At 36.2% G+C, this 24,696-nt stretch overlaps 1 pseudogene; it reads right to left on the bottom strand.

Annotated features, from left to right (window-relative positions):
- Positions 1–16,626: 16,626 nt before the first annotated feature.
- LOC130222337 (gastrula zinc finger protein XlCGF57.1-like) lies at positions 16,627–24,360 on the bottom strand (annotated as a pseudogene).
- Positions 24,361–24,696: the final 336 nt, after the last annotated feature.

Here is a 24,696-nt window from a genome sequence, read left to right as displayed (position 1 = left end):
GTTGCTAAGGTGTTGCTAGGCGGTTGCTAAGGTGTTGCAGGGTGGTTGCTAGGCGGTTGCTAAGGTGTTGCTAGGTGGTTGCTAGGCGGTTGCTAAGGTGTTGCTAGGCAGTTGCTAAGGTGTTGCTAGTTGGTTGCTAGGCGGCTGCTAAGGTGTTGCTAGGTGGTTGCTAGGCGGTTGCTAAGGTGTTGCTAGGTGGTTGCTAAGGTGTTGCTAGGCAGTTGCTAAGGTGTTGCTAGGTGGTTGCTAGGCGGCTGCTAAGGTGTTGCTAGGTGGTTGCTAGGTGGTTGCTAAGGTGTTGCTAGGTGGTTGCTAGGCGGTTGCTAAGGTGTTGCTAGGTGGTTGCTAAGGTGTTGCTAGGTGGTTGCTAAGGTGTTGCTAGGCAGTTGCTAAGGTGTTGTCTCTCTCTCTCCCTATATATATATATATATATATATATATATATATATATATATATATATATATATATACATACATACATACATACATACATACATACATACACACACACCTATCAGTCTGGGCTAATTTTTTTTAAAAATCTGCCTTAATAATTTTGCACGCCTGAATATAGGACATTTTCACTTCCAAGTTCGAGCCTCCTTTACAATTATACAACTTATAGTTCACTTACCTTACAGCACTTACCTTATACCTCACAAATTAAGAGATTTGACCAGATACTTAGTCTGCAGATGGTAACCAAGTCAGCAGCTGTATGTTATGATGCAAATACGTTAGCATACTGTTATACATTTATAGCTTAATTATGTTAACACAAATGTGACAAGACATGACCATACATAATAAATCATGACATTATGTATTATTTACTAACCTTCCATAATATAGAGGCTGCGTGGCTACAGGACCTTCCTAAACCAGCTATTCACGAACATCCTGTAGTCTCCACTGATCCCTGTATACTAAGTAGCACCCACGCTGAGTGGCATGGACTGCTCGACTGGCTGGGGTGCACATTTGCTTTTAAAAAGACGAAGTCACCCTCGCTGTGTAATAGAACACGACCCACTTTCCCACTATGCAAATATTGGTAGGCTTCGGTACTTTTATAATTCTTCATAGACGCTCCATCTACTCCTTGTGACAGGACAAAGTAATTAAAAATATCCCCGTAAGTTACCTCTGGCCACTTTTCATGTCGTCTACCCACATTAACGGTGAAGATGGATGGGGCAATATGAGACCATCTGATTGTTGTAGCGAGGATTCGCCATACTCCCAGCTCAAAACATTAACTGAACTAACATTAAATGGCATTTTTCTAAAATTACAGCTAACTATACACTATGTAAAAACTTTTGAAACGATCATCTGATGTACTGTGTCAGCGTACCGGAAGTTGGATGACAAAATGCGGAAGAGCGAAGAATTAAAAGTGGGCGGGGTGAAATAAGGTGAATACCATGCATGGCATTAACAGTTCATCCAATTTTTTCTGTTGTTGTGAAAACAATTGCAGTAGAACTTTGGGATACATGTGGTCATTCAAAAGACATTTGTTGAGAGATCACATGCAAGCAGATGACAGACCAACAAAAGAAATCTTTTCATCTACTTCTCCTGAAGTTTCACATTAACATAGTGCTCCATTCAGAAATGTTTCACATCAACATGTTTCATCCACACCTTTAGACGCTGAAGATACTGAAGTTGTGGGGACACAGGAAGAGTGGGATTATTTTGACAATGAAGAAATAACTAAACGTTTAGTCTTGTTTATTGCAAAGTTGAGAGCAAAATCTTCCCAAACATATTCTGCCATCAACTTTGTGGTGAAACAAACTGCAAATTTAATTACAGATATAGAAAGTGGTCTTCAGGAGAAGACAATGTCTTTATTTCAACAATTAGGACACCAAGATGAACAAGCAGTAAAAACCCTAAATGCTCAGTTTGAGAGGGCTTCTGAGCCATTAAGAGACATTGAAACCGAAAACAAACAAATGAAATACTTCACAAAAATAGGGTGTTTCATTGAGCCTACTGTTGAGTATTTTCCAGGGGTTTCTTATTGTCAGCGGCATGACTCTGCATCCGGCATGGTTAAGCAAACAGCAGTACCTGACTCATTTCAGTACATTCCACTGGGTCCACTTCTAAAAAAGGTTCTTGAATCACCTGGAACAATGAAACTCATCATTGACTATCAGAACATGAAGCGTGATGATGGAGGGTTTAAAGACTTTAATGACGGAGAGCTTTACAAATGCCACCCCTTGTTCTCCAAAGAGCTTTCTGTACCACTTCTATTGTACAACGATGATTGTGAGACTGTTAACCCCTTGGGCTCCAAAACTTTAGTACACAAATTAGGACTGATATACTTTCAGATCAAGTGTTTTCCTCCTATGCTGTTATCATCCCTGTCTTCATGCTTTCTGTTAGCTGTCTATAAATCAGATGATGCTAAAAAATATGGCATCAATTCTGTTCTTCAGCGAATAACTGATGATATTATGGACTTGGAAGTTGGGGGACTCCTTATTGACACTCCAGAATATTGTGGCAGTGTTAAGGTCAGTGTGGCACGTTACTGGTGACAACTTAGGACTGAATTCACTCCTTGGCTTCTCAGAAAGTTTCAAAGCTAACCACTGCTGTCGCTGGTGTAAAGTAAACAAAGAAGATATGTGGAGGCAGACTGTTGAAGACACAAAGATGCTCAGAATTATGCTGAAGACTTGTCATCCAACAACCAATCAGAAACAGGACTCAAACGAAAATATGTCTTGGATGATTTAAAGTACTTCAGCGTTGTGGACAATGTAGCCCCAGACATTATGCATGACATTCTTGAAGGAATTGGACCTTACGAAGTCAAGTTGGTCTTGATTATGAATTCCCAGATAGCTGCAACAAGCCTACTGTGCTGGGACAACATGAACTTAAGAACTGTAATGGGGCAATGAGACAGACTGCTGCTCAAATGTGGTGCTTTTTAAGGTTTTTGCCTATCATCATTGGAGACAAAATTCCAAAAGAAAACAAACATTGGGAATTGTTACTTCTTCTCCTGTCATGCATGGAGTTAATTTTCTCCCCCTCTATCACAACAGAAGCCACCATATACTTGAAACATCTAATAGCTGAACACCACACTGCATTCATGCAGCTTTACCCGGATAGAAACCTGAAACCCAAACATCACTTTCTCCTTCATTAACAGAGAGCTATTCAGAAGATTGGTCCATTAAAACAATTTTGGACAATGTGCTTTGAGGCCCGACATAATTTCTTTAAGCAGCTGAGCCATGTAGTTTGCAATTTCAAAAATATTTGCAAAACTATGGCATTTAGAAATGGGAAATGAGATGATGTTGTGCTACCGTTTACTGACAAGGCATTTTCTCCAAAAACACAGAGATTGGACCAGGACATGGCTCATTTCTTTCTGCAGTTGAGGGAGAATTTGTGAAGGGTCTTGAAGAACTCCCATTTGCTGAAGTTTATGTTCCCGATTGGGTAGTAGTTAATGGCACACAGTACAGACCAGGCATGACCATTACAACCAGATGCACAGAGGAAGGAGTACCTCAGTTTGGACTCATGAAGACAATTGTAGCTGGTGGGCTCAATGTTGATGTGAAACTTATTGTGAAGAAGTGGGTTTTGAGCGTCATTACTTCTCATACGCAGTGTCCCCTGATGAAGCTCTTGAAGCCATCTCTGTGAACTCACTGCATGATTTTCAGCCCTTGCATGCAGTGAGGTCATACAACATAGAGGATGACTTGTACTACATTCCCTTGTGGTACAGACGTTTTTAGGAATTTTTTAAGATCTATGTTTTCTTTTCTTTTTACCTTGAAACATACACAATAAAAACAGGCTTCTTGTACAGTACATGCAGGCTTATGTTACATATATATCTTTATTATTATAATAATGATTTTTATTAAAGACCAATTCTTGGTGTGGTGCATAAATCGAGCACAAGGCACATCTCAAATTGGTAATCACAGAAGCTGTATTCATCAGTTTTTAACTAATTTATATTATGTAACTGGGTCTAAAAACCAAAATGATTTATCTTTGCATACAGACAGAAGAGCCCTCTCAAAACAGGGCCAGTGAAGCTGAGGTACCAACTGTGACTGAGCAACCTACTGTGACCCTGACTTTTGTGGATGATTCAACCTTGTTTGCATGTATTTCCTCTTTCCTGACCATAAAATGCCTTTAATGATATTAAACCTCAGTAAATTTTCTCTTGCTGAAATTCTCTGACCAGTTTATTTGACCAAAACTTCTTGTCATTTTTAATCTGTGTTAAAAGTGTGGTGTTTATTCACCTTTTTATTAAAGGTTTCTGTTCAATTCAATTAATGTTTATTTGTTCAGAATTAAGTTTTTTTTTCAAAGTAGCTTCATAGAAAAGACATTTTTCTAGTTAACAGCTTTCTTAAAGGGGTAGTTCACCCAAAAATGTAAATTTACTTACTACTTACCGTCAAGTGGCTGGAAATCTTTATGGGTTTCATTTTTCTTTCAAACACAAAATATATTTTAAAGAAATCTGAAAACCTGTAACCACTGACTTTCACAGAAGGAGGAACTAATGGTATGGATGTCAGTGGTTACAGGTTTTCCTCCTATAAACAAGAAGGTTGCTGGTTGGAGCCCCGTTTGGGTCAGGTGGCATTTTTGTGTGGAGTTTGCATGTTCTCCACATGTTTGCGTGGGTTTCCTCCCAGTGTTCTGGTTTCCCCCACAAATCCAAAGACATGCGCTATAGGGGAATTGAATAAGCTACATTGTCCGTAGTGTATGTGTGAATGTCCTGGTCCTCCAGGTTGAGCGTTGGGCTAATGATCCACCTTGTAAAAATTAGATGTTACGAAACACCAACATGGTGCGGCTTCATATCAACTTCGATATAAACAGCCCTGGGAGTAAGTAAATATATATTCAAGCAGATGGAACAAGTGGAGAATGAGTAAACGATGACAGGATTTTCATTTTTGGGTGAACTATGACTTAAATTACATCAAAGCAATAATAGCATTATAAAGTTATGCCAGGATGTGTAATTCTAAACTATTGTTTTGTTTTACTTTTTTTCTAAATAAGGATATACGACATATTTTAGTAGAATACACACAAGGATCTTCTATTGTTTCATCTTTGGAACAAATTCACACCTTATTTCTTGAAGACAGAAGAAAAATGGTTCGCATTTTGGTGTCTCATTTAATGGATAAGTTTGGGGAATAGTAAGTGGTGTTTTATTCAATTGTCCAAATTTCCATTTTTATAATGTTTTAAGTTTAATTACTCTGACAATGCTTGTCACTCCTAAGTAATTTAATATCTGTACAATTCCTCTACCGATTAGTCCATCTTCAGACAGAAAGAAAGAGCCAGCTCTGGCCTTTGTTACGCAATTCCCATGTCTTAGAGATTCAGAAGGAAGTGGATACGCGAGTATGGTCATTCACATTTACCAGAACATAGCATTCTTGTGTACTATTCCTTTATCATATTTATGTTGATTCTTTAGGAGGTATGGTATTCACCTGGGCGATATCACCATCCAGCAACAGGGTTTCTGGAGGAACGACTACGCAATATCAGAAAGCGGACCCACAGATCAGCATCAGGAGGGAGGTCACAATCACAGACCACAAATAAACACAGAGCTTTAACCAGTCAGATCATTTTATTGCCAGGTAAAACACTTGAAACCTTGAATTCTTTTACTTTCCTATTTATTTCACAAATTTCAATTGTGCTATGATAAACAAAGTTCAGAGTGAAAAGCTTCCAAAACATTCAGTTTCTTCAAATTATGCTTGCCTTTTCTTCACATATTGCTGTTTATACCCATATTATGTTTTACACATAACCTAGTCTGCATCCCACAATCACAGCAATATGCCTGAATACTGTGGCTTCCAGCCATTTATCATATCCTTTAGCTTAGAGTTTGATTTATTTAGGTTCAATGTTTTTCTGAGTCGGCATAACATGACAATAGTCAAAGTAATAATATTAAAACCTGCAACAAGTGTCTGTTAGAAACTTATCATTAAAACATTGCTTTAAGTTGTCATATTAATCACTTTGCTCTTTGATTTGTACAGATTCAGAAGTGAGTCAGACAGACAATTCAAAAATGACAGAGTGGTTGAAGAAGAACAAGCAACCAGTAATTCAGGTTGAGGAATATATGGGTGGAACAGCCATCTATCGAGCACAATGGATAAGATTCGGATAACGAGAATGAATAACAGAATGGATAACGATTTGAAATCTTTACTGGAGATCATCCAAGAGTATCCAAGACTTTTGGACACACCTGAAATGGTAAGGGATAGTTACATTTAAAAAAATTTATATTGTTTGAAAGATTTCAGGTATGTTTTCTTTTTATTCTATCATAATTTATTTTGAAGAATGTTGGTAAAGAACTGTATTAGATTCTATATTTCAAAACAATGCAAAAAACACACACTGTAAAACACAATGATTTTCAACAACTGTTTTTATGCAACATTAATCAAATTCATAGCGATTTCATTATTCAATTAAAAAATTTTCTTGGCCAAATCCTTCATGAATTACAGTATTTAAAGGGATAGTTTACCCGAAAAAAGAAACTGTATTCATAATTTACTAACCCTCAAGTTATTGATTGGGTTTCTTAATTCTGCTGATCACAAATGAATGTGTGAAATATTCCTTAAACAAATCCCAGCTCTTATGGCATTGTTTTAACTGCTGTTTTTGTTTATTTATTTTTAGATTGCTCAGGACTTTGGTATTTTAGATCCAGATGCCAAAGATAAACTTTTTGAGCTGTGGGGAGATGCATCACAGTGTATTCTTTTGTACTGCAAAACAGAGAAGAGAGCCTTGGATCTTCTTCCAATTCAACCAAACATTTCATCTGGTGAGAAAATCTTGTGGAACAGCTGTGTTTTAATCACAATTTACAGCAATTTACCTTTCATATAAGCGGCTTGTTTTGAGTTTAATTATTGTATTTTTTCTGTTTGATATAAAGACAGGCTTGGAGATGCTGCTTTAATCACTCTGCCAGCTTTCCTTCCTCCACTGCTGTACAGATTGGGCAGCAAAATTGTTCGGCCCTCTTACCAGGAGGCAAAACAAGCATTTATTGATTTGCAACCTGTAGGTGCGTTATTTATGACAATACATTTTGGCTATTATTTACTCCATGTGTGCATACTTATATTTAAAACTTTTGTTTTAAGGTTGGAACAAATATTGTTCAGTACTTGGAGGAGGAGGAGGAGCAACGGAGCCAGTACCCTCTTGTCCTGCTGCTTGGGGACACAATTAACTGCTCTCAGACAATATCGCCTACTTAGACAGTTTATAATTAGATAAGGTTGCTGTGTGTTTTCCAAATGAATCGAAGTAATTTAATTTGAGCAAAATTTATCAGTATTTATGTTCCCTCCACATTCTGCACATCAAGGATGTATCGTTACAGTTTACCTACTCATTGTTACATTTGCTGGACTGTGTCATTTGATTATTTATTTGTATGATTTGTATTTATTTATTTTGTTTGTTTAGAGATGAAGATAATATACCCTAACTGAACTCAAATAAACGAATTATAACACAAGACTTAAATTATTGAAAATGTTTGCTTGTGTTTAAATAAAGCATTGCCAATGTATAGAGTCTGTATTTTTTTATTTACATATAAATATGATAATGACTACTACTACAACTAATAATAATAATAAATTATCATTATATGGTGGTTAAGCCAACTTGGAAAAATAACCCAACTAATGAGTTATTTTTGTAACCCAATTTGTTGGGTTACCCTCAATGACCCAATGGATTGGGTTAAAAAATAACCCAACAGAACGTTGGTGCCAAAAACGACCCATCATTGGGTTACTTGTTTGGTTTTTATTAACCCAACTGTTTTAAGTGAGTGGTTGACAGTGTATTAGACTACATATCTTGCATAAAATGCAAGTGAGAAAGAGAAGAAAATGGTTAAATGCATCTTGAATTGTATCATTCTCTATGTTTACATGATTTGTTCATGAATTCATGATAGAGAATTATGCTGCGGCTCCTTCCATCATACTTCACGCCTGCTCAAGGCATGATAGATCAGGCATGATAAAAGACATAAATGACACATGTTATTTCTAGGGGGTTTTCATGCGGACCAAGTTATCATTTCTCAAATAATGCATCTAAAAAAGTGCTTTTAAGTACTAATATTCTGCTGTAAGCTCTCAGTGGTGCAACGTCAATATGGCTTATATTTTAGAATCTATTTCTGTAAATTAATAGTAAACGTGCTGGATAAGTTGGTGGTTAAGTTGACCCCTGATTAACAAAGCCGAAAATAAAATAAATGAATGAATGAATGTGTAGCATCTAGTACCCAATTTAGACACAGAAACGTGGTTGAGAATCACTGGCTCAGTCAATACTTACAGGTCCTGTAGGTTTTCTAGTGGCAAATTTACACCCTCTGGCAAATTTGCTGAGGTGCTTTGGTTTGTCAGTGCGAGTAGCAGTTGCTTGATGACAGCAACCTCTTCTTTTAGATGTTCCAGTTGTCTAATTATGTGACGCTCTGTTGCTATTGAGAGAAAGAGAGAGGTACATGCAAACAAATGGACAATGAAATGTAAAGAAATTGTAAACTTAAAAAAAGACAAAATAACATTAGCTATACTGTTTACTAGCATTCTACATAATTTACATACTTTAACTTTCAATATCCATGATAATAAATAGTAATGATAATACTTAAATAACTAAAATAATACTTACGTGTAATTGTCTGTCTTGCTGGTGGTGCCGGCCGGGGTGATGGTCCTGGTCGGGCTGGTGATGTCAGCTGAGAGGGAGGAGAGGGTGGTACAGATAGAGCGCAATTGTGTCTTTTAGCTATGTCCTCTTCCTCTGAAGACTGGCAAGGATTTGGGTATCGTGAATTTGGTCTGATGCAAATAAAAAGAAATGAAAAGTTACAAGCTAATTTACACCATAATAAAATATCAAATTTATGTATGTTTTTAATTGTAGTGTAAGGACATTGTTGACAATAAATTCACTTAATGCGGAATAGCCATTCTAAAAGTAAAAAGGAATACTATAAATAGAATTAAAACTTAGTATATTATTAACTTTGCTTTACTTCAATGGTTGTCAAATAGTTCATAAATAAAATGCAATGCATGAATTAGTTTTTTGGCTTAGTAATGCAGGTACTGTCCTTTTCCTCACTTGAAATGCTTCCTCTAAATGCATTTTATTTAAAGGGGTCTTTCTTGACACTCAAAGTCACCATACAGGACAGTCAGTTCAAATAAAAACACAATAAAAGTCAATAGAATATAATTGTTAGAATATAAATACACAGGCATACTAAATGGGCTCTATGCAAGGCTAGTGTTTTCCAGCCAACGGTAAACTTCCGGTGAAAGCTTAATGTTACTATTTTCAATTTCATAAGGTTCCTTTTACAGCATCAGTTAAATAGACTTAAAGAGCCCATATTATACATGAAATAGGGTCATATTTAGGTTGTAAGGGTCTCCAACAACAGTCTAATATGCATGCAAGGTCAAACAACACTTTGATGGTCTTATAATCTGCATTTATTTTTACCTAATTATCCCAGCGACTCCCATATGAATCGTTCAGCGATTCATTTGTTCCCAAACCCCTCCTCAGCACGAAGCTAATCTGCGCTGATTGGACCGATGACAGCCTGCTGCGATTGGTCGACGACACTGACAGGCTTCAGCGCGAGACAGAGTGAAATGCCCAGCTGCTAATCAACAATATAAAAGTAGTCACAGTGCATACACGCTTCATAGTGGATTTTGGCTGCCAGTGGGTGAATGTAAACACAGACGATGGACTAGAAAATACTGGCGACTAACTATTTTATTGAGCAAAAAGTCCAAGAACTGGCGAGGAGATCTCCTAGCCTCCTAGTCACAGTCTTCTTGCTCTTTTCACACACACACACACACCCACACAGGGCCTGCGCGTCCATAGAGGAGCGGCTGAATAGAGAGGGCGCGGCGCTCAGTTATATCCGCGAATACCCGTGCATTATACACACGAGGAGACACAGACACACACACACAGGGCCGGCGCGTCAATAGAGGAGCGGCGCTTAGTTATATCCGCAAATACCCGTGCGTTACACACACACACACACACACACACACAGGGCCGGCGCGTCCATAGAGGAGCGGCTGAATTGAGGCGGCGCGGCGCTCAGTTATATCCGCGAATACCCGTGCGTTACACACACGAGGAGACACACACACACATTACTTGACCGTTGCATGTGTGTAAACAGCTGACGATCCGTAAACAAAGCGGCACGCGTCGCGTTTTCAACGTGGCTTTACACGCGATATGAGAATATAAAGAGTTAACCTGATACAGCACACACAATTACAAGTAACAAAACACAACTAAATACAGAATGTGCAAGATAGAGTAAACGAGGCAATAATTTTAATCGCACGTACTTACACTGGTGAAATGGGGGAAGAAACTGATCCATGATGCACTGATCCATGTTCAGACAGTCTTCACTGATCCTTCCTTTTACATACTGATGAAGTCTTCTTTGAAAGCATATAGTTTTCAGAAGCACTCAGAACTGCTCAAGGCTGGGCTATAATGCTGAGGTTTCCTCTTTAATTAGACTCAATAATATCCATCTGCACAGCGTGACTTCATTCGACCGGTGTCTGTGTGTGTGTGTGTGTGAGACTTTTTTTTCTGTTAGTGGGCGGGGCCGCAAGTTTCAAATCTCCCGGGTTTGCGCGCCCAACTACTTGTGTTTCGTAGCTGCGTCATCGCGAAACACCTAATGACTCGTTATCAAGACGACTCGTTTGAAGCACTATGAGTCGACTCTTTTATAGATGAATCAATAGTTTTAAACACTGTACACTTACAGATTTAAGCCTTAGCTGGATATTTCACTTCACTTAGAGCTGTGTTACACACTACATGGTAGGGCATTTTCAAAAACCCATAATATGGGCTCTTTAAGCATTCATTTAGTAGTTCAAGCATATAATGAGATGGCTAGTGCCGTCAGGAACAGAAGGAATTCCTTCCTTATATCACCAGAAGCGCTGAGGCTGACTGGCTGAAATTAAATGCCCATGTGCATATACCCCATTAAAATATTACAATTATGTGTTGTGGAAGACTGATTAAAGTGCTTGCTCACTAAGTTTGTTCATTTTGGAAAAAAAAAAAACTGCTGTTTTTGTAAAAATAAATACTACATTCTTACTTTGAATATTAAACTCACATTTTTAAGAAAGTCTTATTTGTTTTAATTTTGACTAGAATAAAAGCAGTTTTTAAAAACCAAAAACATTTTAAGGTCAGTATTATTAGCCCCCTTAAGCAATATGTTTTAATTGTCTAGAACACACCACTGTTATAGATTGACCTGCCAAATTAACCTAGTTAAGCTTTTAAATGTCACTTTTAGCTGAATATTTGAAAAATATTCAAATATAAAAGTAATCAGTTATTAGAAATGAGTTATGAAAACTGTTACATTTAGAAATGTTTTGAAAACATCTTGTTTCCGTTAAACATAAATTAGGGGGTGGGGGGTCTCTGTCTATCTGTTTTTTATCTGTGCAGGCTCAATAATCAATGAAAGGATACTCACTTTCTTTTGCGATGTAGTTTTCCCACACTGCTGTCATTTTCGGAAGGCAAGTAGAGTCTCTGCATTTTTTGCCTTTTGTCTGGCTTTCTCATAATCTGCTATAAAACGAGAAATAAGCAGAGTCAGGACACTGAGTTATGATGAACATCTGTGATTGGTGATTGAGTGTGAATGATGGCCTTAGTGTCGCTGAATGAGAAATGACAGGAGAGGATGATTAGAAGAACTTGGGTTATTGGGAGTGTGCAGAGCTTGTCACTGATTCAAGCTTATAGCTGGATGGATGAAGGCAGGTAAATAACCAGGTGGCTAACCAGATCTTGGGTCCGTTCTTTGTATGTGGATTACTCATTTAGCTGGATTTGGTTATTGATGATTTGGCACAATCAATCAAACTTTAAAATTCATTTGAGATTTGTTGTCATTGCAACATGTCTGATAGCTCAAACCTGCTCAGGAGCAGCACCTTATTTCATATAAACAGGATTAGATCAGCTCAATTGAAGCATACAGAAAGTGCAGTTTGTAACAGCTGATATTTTCTTACAATAGTAACTTATAGGTTATATATACTGTATTAATTTGGGGAAAACAAGAAAATAGTAATAATTTATTTGATAAAATTAAAAATCAAATTAGTAATTATTAATATTATTATTTGAATCAGACTGTTTTGTTATCTACACAAAAAGGGTGCAAAAACCATGATGGTGGTGATCCTCCTCAAGGGCTTTGAAGAGAACATGTATATAGTCTAATTTTAAAAGACCAATATGGACTTTTTAGATACAAACACATACTTTTAAAAGGTACTGACCCAGTTTTAGTACAGTTTCTGTATGTTGATATGACTGATAATGACATGACTAATATTCTTGTTTCTTTTAAAGGAAAAAATATATCAGTCCTGCACACGTTTTTACAGCTATAATAATTTGATGCTTCGCAAAAGTTGGATACACCTTTTTGATATCAAAATGCTATTTTGTTATATCACAGGATTAAGAAACTAGTACTGTAAAATCCGCTCTAAAAGTAAAGCTAAATAAATTGTTAATTACTCTTGACACCTGAAATTGTAAGGCCTGCAGCCTACAACAGATATTGAAAGTTATTGCGTATTATTTACCAAACTATGTACTGACAAATTTATGCCATTTTTGCATACATTTTATTTATTTTTGCATACATGGATAATTGAATATTAATCTGATGATGTCACTACGCTGCTGTGCCATCAGGTGCATTGCAGATCATGATTTTGAGGATCGATAGATGTGTGTTACAACAATCACAAGCAATCTCTCAGATCATTAAATCATTTAATTTAATCTGATTCGCGGGCTTGTTTTATAAGAAAATCCTGTTTTGGTTCTAGGCTTTTTTTTATGCAGGCTACAGTTTCATTTTCACATAGGCTTGAGGCAAGCAATCTTGCAGGCTGCACTGAAGAGAATTAGAAGTAGGCCTAAATACATTTTTGGGTGCTGCAATAGGCTATTATAATGCAATATTGTCAATCAATGATCATTTCTAGCACAGCTTCACCTAATTAAATATTGACTTGTTCATTATCGTAACTTATAGTTTAAATAGGAGAATAACACCAATATATTTTGAACATTCATGCGTTGACTAAAACGTATTTGATCGTGCATTTTGTCTGCGGGGGCTCTGGATCAGCTGTCAGATTAGCTATCTCAGCGTTCGACACCATGGTAAAGTTAGTTTGATGTTTGACGTTAATTAGACATTCGATTTCAAACCAATTAAAATCTTTGCTCCTGTTATAGTTTGAGCCAAGAATATGTCAGATGGACATAAATGTGCCCTTTATGCTGCTGTAACCGGTTCTGTGTTTTGTTTTCTTTTTCTTATGTAGGAATAACCAGACGGTTATCAGCAGTGACTGCTTTTTAATTACTCCTGATATAAACAAAAGCACAGCGTTTACAGTGTGTCTTCGCCCTTACAGCTTTTCTCTCTCCCATGTGCAGTCAGTGCAGAAAGGGCAAGATGGAGAGAGCAAGAATAAAACTCCAAATAATATAAACTTCAAAGTGACAAAACATACCTGATATAAACAAAAGCACAGCTTTTACAGTGTGTCTTTGCCCTTACAGCTTTTCTTTGTTAAAGGGAAAGTGCAAAGCAATTAGCATTCACATCCCTCAGTTAGACAAAAATAAGTCAAAACCTAATAAAAATAAAAGTATAAATATTACTTAAACATAAAAAACTAGCTTCAAAAGTGATTTTAAGGGTACAGATGATTTAAGATTAATTGGAGCTTAGCAGACACCCACCTCTCCCATGTGCAGTCAGTGCAGAAAGGGAAGAGGCGGCTGCAAAACAGAAAATTAAATTTAAGCTTCCTTAGAAATTTAAAGGAGAAGATGCACTCACTGACAAACACCTCAGGTATACTTTACACACTAGGTAAAACAAATATATTTTATATAGTTCTATAAATAAAGTGAATTATAATTTTCATACCTGTTACACTGCACAAGGCTTAATTTCTCTACAAAACAATAAATAACCATTCAAATGAATTAAACAATTAAACCATATGAAATTATACAGCAAAATCAGGACCAAAATGTTCAGAGAAACATCCTGGTTATTGCACAAGTTTTTGGATTTAGCGCTTTAATTATTTTATAATCATTTTAAAATAACTTTTAATGTAAAAATGGTAAAAGTCAGTTAAACTCTGACACCATTTAAGATAAAATAATTAAATCAACTCTAAAAATGTCTGAATATTATTCTCTAAAATGCACAAGCTTAGTTTTTAGTTATGCCTTTGTTGATTTATGTATTAATATTTAGAGTTGATTTGAATCTTTTATCTCAAATGGTGTCAGAGTTTAATTCATTTAATTTTATGGGGTCTCTACGAAATAAACTAGATGAACTTCAGAATAATGTCCGATTTCGGAAAGATTTTAGAGAATGTTGCATTATGGCCTTCACAGAGACTTGGTTAATGGAGCAAGATCAGGACAGCGATTTATCCATTGGCGGTTTTGGGGAACCCTTTCGATTTGAACGTGATACTGATGCAACAATGAAGACACAAGGAGGAGGGGTTTGTCTATACGTGACCACCCGTTATTGCAAATTTGTAACTGTCAGGGAAAGGATATGTCCCTTCAATGTGGAACTTTTATCTGCCTAGAGAATTTCCTCAGATTTTTATAACCATCTTGTACATTCATCCGAAGGCTAATAGCTGCCGCGCCTGCTACAGTACAAGATGTTATTCAGAAACTGCAATGCATATCACCTGATGCTTCAAATTTTATAAAGTATCAATACGTTGACTGCCACACTAGGAAGAACACTATCTTGGACTTGTGTTGTGGGTCAGTAAAAGATGCTTTTAAAGCACTTCCGCTACCGCTGTTGGCCAATGCCGACCATAACTGCATGCATCTCCTGCCCAAATACAAGTCTGTCCTTAAGAGAGGGAAGGTGCAAACCAAAAACGTCAAGGTGTGGTCAGTGGATTCTGTAAGGACACAGTGGTCCCCACTAAGACAGTGAAGATCTACCCTAATAATAGGCCATGGGTCAATAAAGCCATTAAAACCAGCATAAATAAAAAGAAGCTTGCCTTAAAAATGGCTCTTCAGCAGACTTCTATTTGGCCACAAAGGAGCTCAAAGTTGAAATTAATAAAGCAAAATTGATCTATAAATCTCAATTAGAGAATAAGCTGACTAACAATGCTTTAGGGTCGATGTGGTCTGCAATGGAAAGCATTGTGGGACTTCAGAGACCTAAAAACAGTGGAAATTGTATTTTAAAAAAAAAGGTTCTAATTCAGATATGGACTTAGCTAATGCACTCAATGTTTTTATAATCGTTTTGATACCTTAGAGTTTAATAGTGAAATTCAGGAGCTTCATAATAAGGTTCTGGACACAGAGCGCTTTATTCTGAAACAGGAACAAGTTCAAAATGCTTTTAAATGCGTTAAAGTTAAAGAGCTATGGACCAGATGAAGTCTGTGGTCGACTGCCAAAACTTTTTAAAGTTTTTAACTATATTTTTAATCAGTCTCTGGAAAAACAGCATGTACCAAAAAATTGTCCAGTAGCCTCTCAACTTTAAATGATTTAAGGCCTGTGGCTCTGACTTCGATCCCTGTGAAGATTTTTTTTTAAATGATTAGGACAGAAATTGTTAAAAGTACAGAACAAGTTCTTGACCCAATGCAGTTTGCATACAGGCCTAATAGAGGTGTGGAAGATGCCATAATAACTCTGCTGCATTTACTTTTCAAGCTTCTTGAGGTTAAGGGGGCTCATGCTCGGCTCTTATTTGTAGATTTTTCTCCAGCTTTTAATACAATTTAACCTCATATTTTAATCCTGAGACTATCAGATCATTTTCAACTAAGCAACAATCTTGTTGGCTGGATTTTAGACTTTTTAACCAATAGAACACAAAGAGTGTGAATAAACAGTTCCCTGTCTGAAAGCCTGTGCTCCTCCACCGGATCACCTCAGGGGTGTCTGTTATCCCCACTTTTAATTATTCTGTACACAAACATGTGTCAGAGCACATTTGAAAATCATTTCATTTTAAAACATGCAGACGACACTGTGATTGTAAGTCATGGTCCCATAGTTGATCATTTTGTTCAGTGGTGTGAGGAGTCAAATCTAAAACTTAATGCAACAAAAACTAAGGATATGATTATTGATTTTAGAAGGAATCATACAGCAGCTGAGGCAACTAATATCAGAGGTCAAAAAGTAGAATGTGTGGAGAACTACAAATATTTGGGTACCATTATTGACCGATCTTTAAACTTTGAGGCAAACTGTGATGCTGTGTGCAAGGGACATCAGTGCACGTACACAAAAGTGAGCATGTGTATTCACAAATACGAGACTGTTGTTACAAAATGATGCACATTTATTTAAATCAGACTTTTTCAGACACAAGTGTAGTAGGGCAGGATTGTATAATTCTCAAATCGGTAGGTAGATGTGTACACATTGCGTAAGACATTGTGGCTTTTCCATGTAAAGTTGTTTGTGTTTGATTCCTGAAAAGTTTAAAAACCGCGAAAAGAAAGTCTCAAAATTCAAACGAAGCCAGCAGTATAGACTCAAACAAGTGTCAATTCACACACACGCATCACCTGATTCACAAATGCAAAACTTCCTTTTCGCACACATAAATTAATATGCATGAATGCAAAACATAATATTTGTTTTACGAACATGTTTATGTTTGCGCAAATGTTAAACTCACAGACTCAGGTGGAAAGCCATTCAGTTGTGGATGCAAAACTGCATAGACGACATTAATAAAGCATGTGGAGGACAGAGCGTGCATTTGCAAATAATACTGATACTAATTTCATCCCATACGAGTTTAGCCGGACTTTCATTCATCAACAAGTTTTATTAAAATTGCAGACAAAAGCCCAAAATTGGAGGTAAATCTGTGTTTGTTCATACGAGTGACAATCAGACAATGTGAATGATCAAAAACACAATCTAAGGGTGTAGGACAGTGTTCCCTTCATCTCCCCAAACATTTTCTCCTCCGTAATCTTTCTAATTCTCTTTTCAGAGCTGACCATTTGACTGAAGTGTGCAATGTGCACAAATATGGTTATCGGTTGAAACACATATAGAGTTATTTTGCTTTCTTGCAGCCATTAGAAACTCTCAAAACCTGGTACTGCGCTGTGACCCTGATCTACACTACAAAAAAAATCTTGACCCCTTTTCAGTTATTAAGTTTAAATCTTCAGGTGTTCAAAGGGTTTCATTATCAGTAACTTGATATGTATACAAGAGTTCACACTTGTTTAGCATGCTGTCCCAGGAGAGAACCTTAAGCGCCGCTGGACAAGGCCTCAATTTTGAGGACTCTGATCTCCATTGTGAAGCTTCATGTGAATGCTGAGGCTTCTTTTATGTTTAAAGCCCTTTCCACACTCACTGCATCTAAAACTTTCCTCTCCTGAGTGAGTCTTCATGTGTTTTTTATTGGAGTCTTTACATGTGAGACTCTTTCCACACTGATCACATGTGAACACTATGGTTCCAGTGTGACCATTCATCTGGTTAATGGGGATAGCTTTGGTTGTGAAGCTCTTTCCACACTGAGCACATGCAAACGGCTTCTCTCCGGCGTGACTTATCATGTGGTGTTTGAGTGTGTTTTTACATCTGAAACTTTTACCACACTCTGTGCATGTGTAAGGTTTCTCTCCAGTGTGAATCCTCATGTGGGTGTCAAGGCTGTGTTTTCAAGAAAAACTTTTCCCACACTGTGTGCAAATAAAAATTCTCTCTCCATTGTGAGTTCTCATGTGGACTTCAAGAGTGCAATTATGCTTATAACTCTTTCCACACTGAAGGCAAGAGTAAGGCTTCTCCCCAGTGTGAATTCTCATGTGCGCTGCCAAGTTTCCTGTATTATAGAAGCTTTGTCCACACTGTTGGCATGTGTACGGCCTCTCTCCAGTGTGAATTCTCATGTGCTGTGTAAAGTTTCCTGTAGTATAGAAGCTTTTTCCACACTGTTGGCATGTGTAAGGCCTCTCTCCAGTGTGTGTTCTCATGTGTACTGTAAGGGTGCCATTTTGCTTAAAACTTTTTCCACACTGAGGGCAAGAGTAAGGCTTCTCCTCAGTGTGAATTCTCTTGTGTGCTGCCAAGTTTCCTGCATGATAGAAGCTTTGTCCACAGTGTTGGCATGTGTATGGCCTCTCTCCATTGTGAATTCTCATGTGGGCTTTAAAGCTTTGTTTTTTACCAAAACTCTTTCCACACTGTTCGCAGGTGTAAGGTTTCTCTCCTGTGTGAACTTTCATGTGAACATCAAGCTTTGGCTTTTGACTGAAACTCTTTCTACACTGTTCACTGCTGAAATTACACCCAGATTTGGATTTCCGAGGTCTTTCGTGTGATGAAGTTTTTTTAGTCAGTGTGGGTTTTTCATCAGTCGTTATGTCTTGGTGTTTCTCTTCCATTTCATTCCATTGATGAGTCTCTTCTTTCAGCATCATCGGGTCTTTAAAAAAAAAAAAAGTGAACTTTAGTATGAAGGCACAAAGCGACAAGCATGAAATGAATGTTTCACCCAAAAATATAAACGACCTTACCATTTACTCTGTCATGTGGTGTTAAACATTTCCTTTCTTCTGGAACACAAAGTAAGCCAGCGTTTTTTCACAATATCTTTTGTGTTTAACAGGTTTAAGAAACTCATAAAGGTTTAAAACCACACGAGGGAGAGTAAATGGTGAGGCTATTTTCATTTATTGACGCAAAAATGAAAATAAAAGGGTTCCTATTATGAACCTTTTTTTACAAGATGTAAAATAAGTCTTTGGTGTTCCCAGAATGTGTCTGAGGTTTCAGCTCAAAATCAGATCATATACCGTGCAGAAGATTTAATTTTGGGGATCAGAGGAAAACCAAGCTGTTTTTGTGCCTGTGGCTTTAAACGCAAATGATCAAATGCACTCGCTCTAGATTACTCATGTTGTGTTCCCTCATGTGTATCTACCACTGGATTTAAACATTTTTAACTTGCTTGGAAGCCCAGATTGAGACAAATCCTGCATGTTCATAGCAAGTACGCATAATTCACACATATATTTGTGAGTTTGCATTATTGTATAGAATTAGGCAAATGTTTCTCAGTACTGGGTTGCAGCTGGAAGGGCATCTGCTGTTTAAAACATATGCTGGATAAGTTGGTGGCTTATTCTGCTTGTGGCGACCCCTGATGAATAAAGGGACTCAGCTGAAGGAAGATGAATGAATGAATGAACTAATGCAAATGCTTCATGCCACGTTTGCTGTAACGAGATGACATACTTTGCTACTTGTTTTCATTTGGACTTTTGTCTTTGTTTTCTTGCCTTTGTGCATGTCCTGGGGCTTAGCTGAAGACCTACATGATGACATTTTATATACCCAACAAGATGCAGAAATGCCATCTAAAAAGGTGACCTGCTGTTTGTCCAATCAGGGATAGTGACAACGTAAATATACTAATATTAATGTTATCCCGGGGTTTACGAATGTGAAACATCTGTTAATGAACACCTAGGTTTATATTTTAACCCCAGGTATAGCATGAGCAGTGTGGAATGTGATTACAGATAACCCAGTATTCTGTTTATCCAGGGTTAGTATGACCCAGGGTTAACAGTTGGAAGTGTGAAAAGCCCTGGGAATACACAGCATCAGCTCTCAGGATAAACGGAGCACAATGACAAACAGCGACAATTGTCAATCATGTCATAGTGACCCGGGGTCCATTCTTCGTACCTCACTTAAATGATCTAAGATAATTTGGCAGATCCTGGATCTTTTAATCTTAATAACTGATCTCTGGCTAATTTGGTTCTTCAAACAAGTTTGTGAATCAGATTAAAATGTCTGGATAAACTGATCTGAGATCACTGCATGTGTTGTGAAGGACAGCTCTATCAATCATCGAAATCATGATTAGCAATGCAACGATTGACTGACAGCGTAATGACATCATCTGATTAATATTCAATCATCCATGTGAACAAAATTAGATAACATTTGTAGTAAACGGTTTGTTAAAAATGATACGCAAGCTTTCCACATTTGTTGTGGGCTGCATGCTTTACCCTTTCATGTGTCAAGAGTATTTAGCAATTTATTTAGTTTTACAGTTGGAGCGGATATTCTGTAATATACTAGCCGGTTTCTTATTCTGTGTAAAGAATAACTGGATGTTTACAAAAGCATTTCGATAATTGAAAAAGGCGTCTGCAACTGTTGTGAAGCATCAAATCACCATCATATTAACTGTCAAAACATGACAAAACAAAACATGACTGCATAAATGTAAAAAAGTCACATATTGTGCATATCTTTTATTAAAATTTCAAATTGTACTAAAGCGATCTAAAAAGTTCATATCAATAAATTCTCTCTTTAAACTACTTTCATTTCGGACTGCAGATTGCACAAGTTTTTTTCATATATATTTTTAACTTGTTTATGTTTATATATATATATATATATATATATATATATATATATATATATATATATATATATATATATATATATATATATAGTTAAAAATGTATATTTACTATTTCCCAAGTGTATATAACTACTACTGTAAGAAAATATCAGAAATCGGTACATACTTTCAGTATTATCTTAGCTTGAACTGACCCAATCTAATCCTGTTTATATAAAATGAGCCTGATCCCTAGCGAAGAGCATAGAATCACCAAGAGGTGACACTCTAGCGCGATTTGGAAAACAGCCACTAGATGGCGCTGCGACCATTTTGGAATAAAAACTGCAATAGAACAACAGCATATTATAAGTCTGTAAATTAAACTATTAAAAGTGCTTATGATTGTCATAGTAAGTGTTGTTTTGTCGTCTTTCAGGTTGTATCTCAGCTTTAATGCGCTTTTAAAATAAATAAATAAAAAACAAAGCAGCTGGTTGCCATCGCGACAACAATAAGATCAAATGGACAGCCGATCGCCTTTACTCTAAAATGGTGGAATGTGGGGCTGTTGCTGGGCGCTGCTGTTGCAATGGAACGTTTTATTGAGCGTCACCTCTTGGTCATTCTAAGCTCTTTGTCCCTAGCAGGTTTGAGCTACCGGAACTGTTGCTTTGACAACAAAGTCTCGGATCAGTTTTGAAGAACAAAACAATCGTGGATCGTATCAAATCATCAATAACCAAATCCAGCTAATGGAGTAATCCACGTACGAAGAACAGAGCCCTGGTCTTATATGCTATTGATTTAGAACTTCCAATTCAGTTGCCTATTGGAGAAATGACCAGGAATAATAAACAGCAGAAAACGGTCACACTACTTACTATACAAAAAAAGTGTGTTCATGACTATACATACAAAAAAAAAAAAATTTGAAAGTATGACTTTGCAACATCAAGCAGTATTAGGCATGGGCCAGTATAAGATTCTGATAACCTTGAATAAAAATATCACGCTTTCACTGTATTGTGATTACTGCTCTAAAATATATTATTTTTAAATGTCTGGGTAAAAAAAAACAAATACTTTTCCCCCTTTGAATACAATATATTTTCATTTGAGAAACTTTTAAAGTATGTTGGAGCAGTAAACATGTCAGACTAAATCATTCAAATGAATTCTTGACTTCTGCTGTCCTCATTTGTTTCAAAAACACAGATTTCTTTACAATTTACAACAGCATCTTTGAATATCTTTTCTGTTAGAGATACTGTTTCCCTGAAAAACTTAAAACATAAAAAAAAAACTTACATATACAGTAGGAATGGTATAGCAGAATGTTTTGGCAGTTTTATACCTTGAAAGCGGTTATCATCCCATGCCTAAGCAGCATAACACTTTTTTTTAGGATCAAAAAATTCATTCTTTAAATAAAGTTTCAAGCGAAAAGTTTTACAATGTTACAATGTTTTTATAATAATTCATTATTTTATTGTCCATTTCATTCAGCATATTTAATATTGGGGGCATCCACATTATTTGACATACTTTAAACCAGGGTTTCTGCAGGTTTTACAAAGTTAAATGTAAGACTTTTTTAAGACCATTATGAATTAAATTTTAGACTCATAAAGGGCAAAAAGCTAAGAAATTTTTCAAATGATCAAAAAATATTATAATTTAATACATTTAATAATACAATAATAAATAAATAAAAAACGTAAATATTTTAGATAATTCTTAGCCAAAGATTTTAAATAGTGTAAAAAAAGCAAGCTTTACTTATATGCATACACTTTTTTCCAACGTAAATTTCATTAAAAATAATAAAAATATTTTAAAAGTTTTAAAAACTATAATAAACTAAATCTATGCACAACAATCTGTCCAGGTCGATGTCCTCAGCAGTAAATACTTGGAGCACGTTTAAACAAATGTTATTGTAAGGAAAATAATTAAACCGTTATGATAAATAGAGTTAACGAAAAGTTTAAAGATTTATTGAGATGGATTGTTGGTGATTATATGGGATTTGGCCAGATTGGGTATCAAAACATGAACCCAGGAAAAGTAAGACTTGTTTAAAAAAAATAAATAAATAAGACCTACAACACAATATTTCAGTAAATTTAAGACTTTGTAAGGGCTAAAACTTTTAATTTTTGAATTTACTATATTTTAAGACCCAGCGGAAATCCAGTTTAAACACAATAGCCCCTGGTAATTAATTATTATAGTAATGATGTAATTCTAACTCAGATACTATCTGTGAGAAATAGTAACAACTACTAGAAACAAGTTTAAACCCATAAAGAAGTTGATGAAAAAAGGGAATTGTGATCAATGTGTGATATGCAAATGGAAAGTACTAAGCCAACACTATCACTGTAATAGCAGATATCTTCTGTGAGAATACTGTAGGTCAAATATCATCAGCTCAGTTAAACTTTTTTATTTTATTGTTTTTATTTATTTTATATAGCGCCAGTGCTCAAGCATGCTTTACAAAAACAGTAGGAGAACAAGAAAAGCAATAACCTTAAGAAAGTAGAGAAAATGGGAGACTAATAATACATAAAATAATGACAAAAAACATGAGAACTAACGAAAGAAACTCATTCCAGTCTTTCAATGAGTGCTTATGTGCATTTAGGAGATAGAGGTAAAGTTGGTTTTATATTCGCACATTCGTTCATTTAGAAGTCTACATTGTTTACCATGTTTCTTTGAATATTCGATCAGAATTAGCATGCAAGTGTGGCTTGAAATCAACATTAACACTGTTTATTTGACTGTGAACAATGTTGTACTTTGATAGTCATTTGCTGCTAATATGATTTCGTTATTTAGACTTTGGAAATAATACTTTTATAAAATTATATTATTAAGGGGAAAGTCTGAATGTGTGAATATAAAACCAACTTTACCTCTATATTTAGGAGAACTAGGCAGCACACTCAGGGCTGCAAGATGGATTTAATTTAGTATTCTTATTATTAAAATATATCTGAATGAGGATCAAATGACTGAGTTGGTCTTTGAGAATGAAAACTAACCTGTTTGTTCCTGCAGATCTTCCTGTTTGACTCTGAATGTTTCTTCAATCTTCACATCTTCACTCTCCTCTTTAATAAACGCCATCTTTATAACAGTGTGGAGATCAGTCGCTTCAGCAGGAGTTTTTCTCTGTGTTTGGACACTTTATCCTGTTTAAAATGAACAAAACAATGAACAGAAACAAAACAACTTATCCTCAACACTTGCTTCAACAGTTTCTTTATATGAGAGTAATTAACAAAAAGAAATCAGGTTAACAGAGTAAGTCCGAGCAAGAAACAATAGCCATAAATGAGCTGATTAAAACTAGTACTCCATTTCTTATATAGTGATGTATACTTAGAATGGAATGACATTATGCTATTTAATAAATTAAACCTTCATTAAAACACTTATTACAAACGTTTCTCACTTTACACACTTTATTCAAACAATAGCCCTCATTACTTTGAGTAAAATAGTACTTCCTTGTCTAAAGGGTTAAAATAATATTGTCAACAACAGGTACACAATTTAGCATCGGATGAAAAACCTGAAACTTTCAACAATCCGTTTATATCTGTGTAAAAGTTTCAAAACAAACCTTTCTCCAGTTGAATTACAGCGCAGGAGTGGCGCAGCCTTATGACGTCACACATCACGCCAAAATAAAAGTCTTTTTTTTTTTGTTTAGCTTTTTTGCCACTTACTATTACAGTCATGACTTATTGATACATTTCTCCCTCATTTTCCACTTGACACTTGCTTGCTCTCTTTCTCTCTCTCTCTCTCTTACACACACACACACGCACACACACACATACAGGTATATAGTGTTTACAGGGACAGCATGTAACCACTGTGGTTTAGGGGGACACACCTTTCCTTACAACCTACAAATTAAATTTATATATCAAACAATCTGTTATGGCCTCATTAAGATACATCTCACTTAAAAAAAATCACTTGTG

Source organism: Danio aesculapii, chromosome 4, assembly GCF_903798145.1.
Source record: "Danio aesculapii chromosome 4, fDanAes4.1, whole genome shotgun sequence".
Classification (NCBI taxonomy): Eukaryota; Metazoa; Chordata; class Actinopteri; order Cypriniformes; family Danionidae; genus Danio; species Danio aesculapii.
The sequence above is the reverse complement of the archived record's forward strand: the minus strand, read 5'-3'. Positions and strand labels throughout refer to the sequence as shown.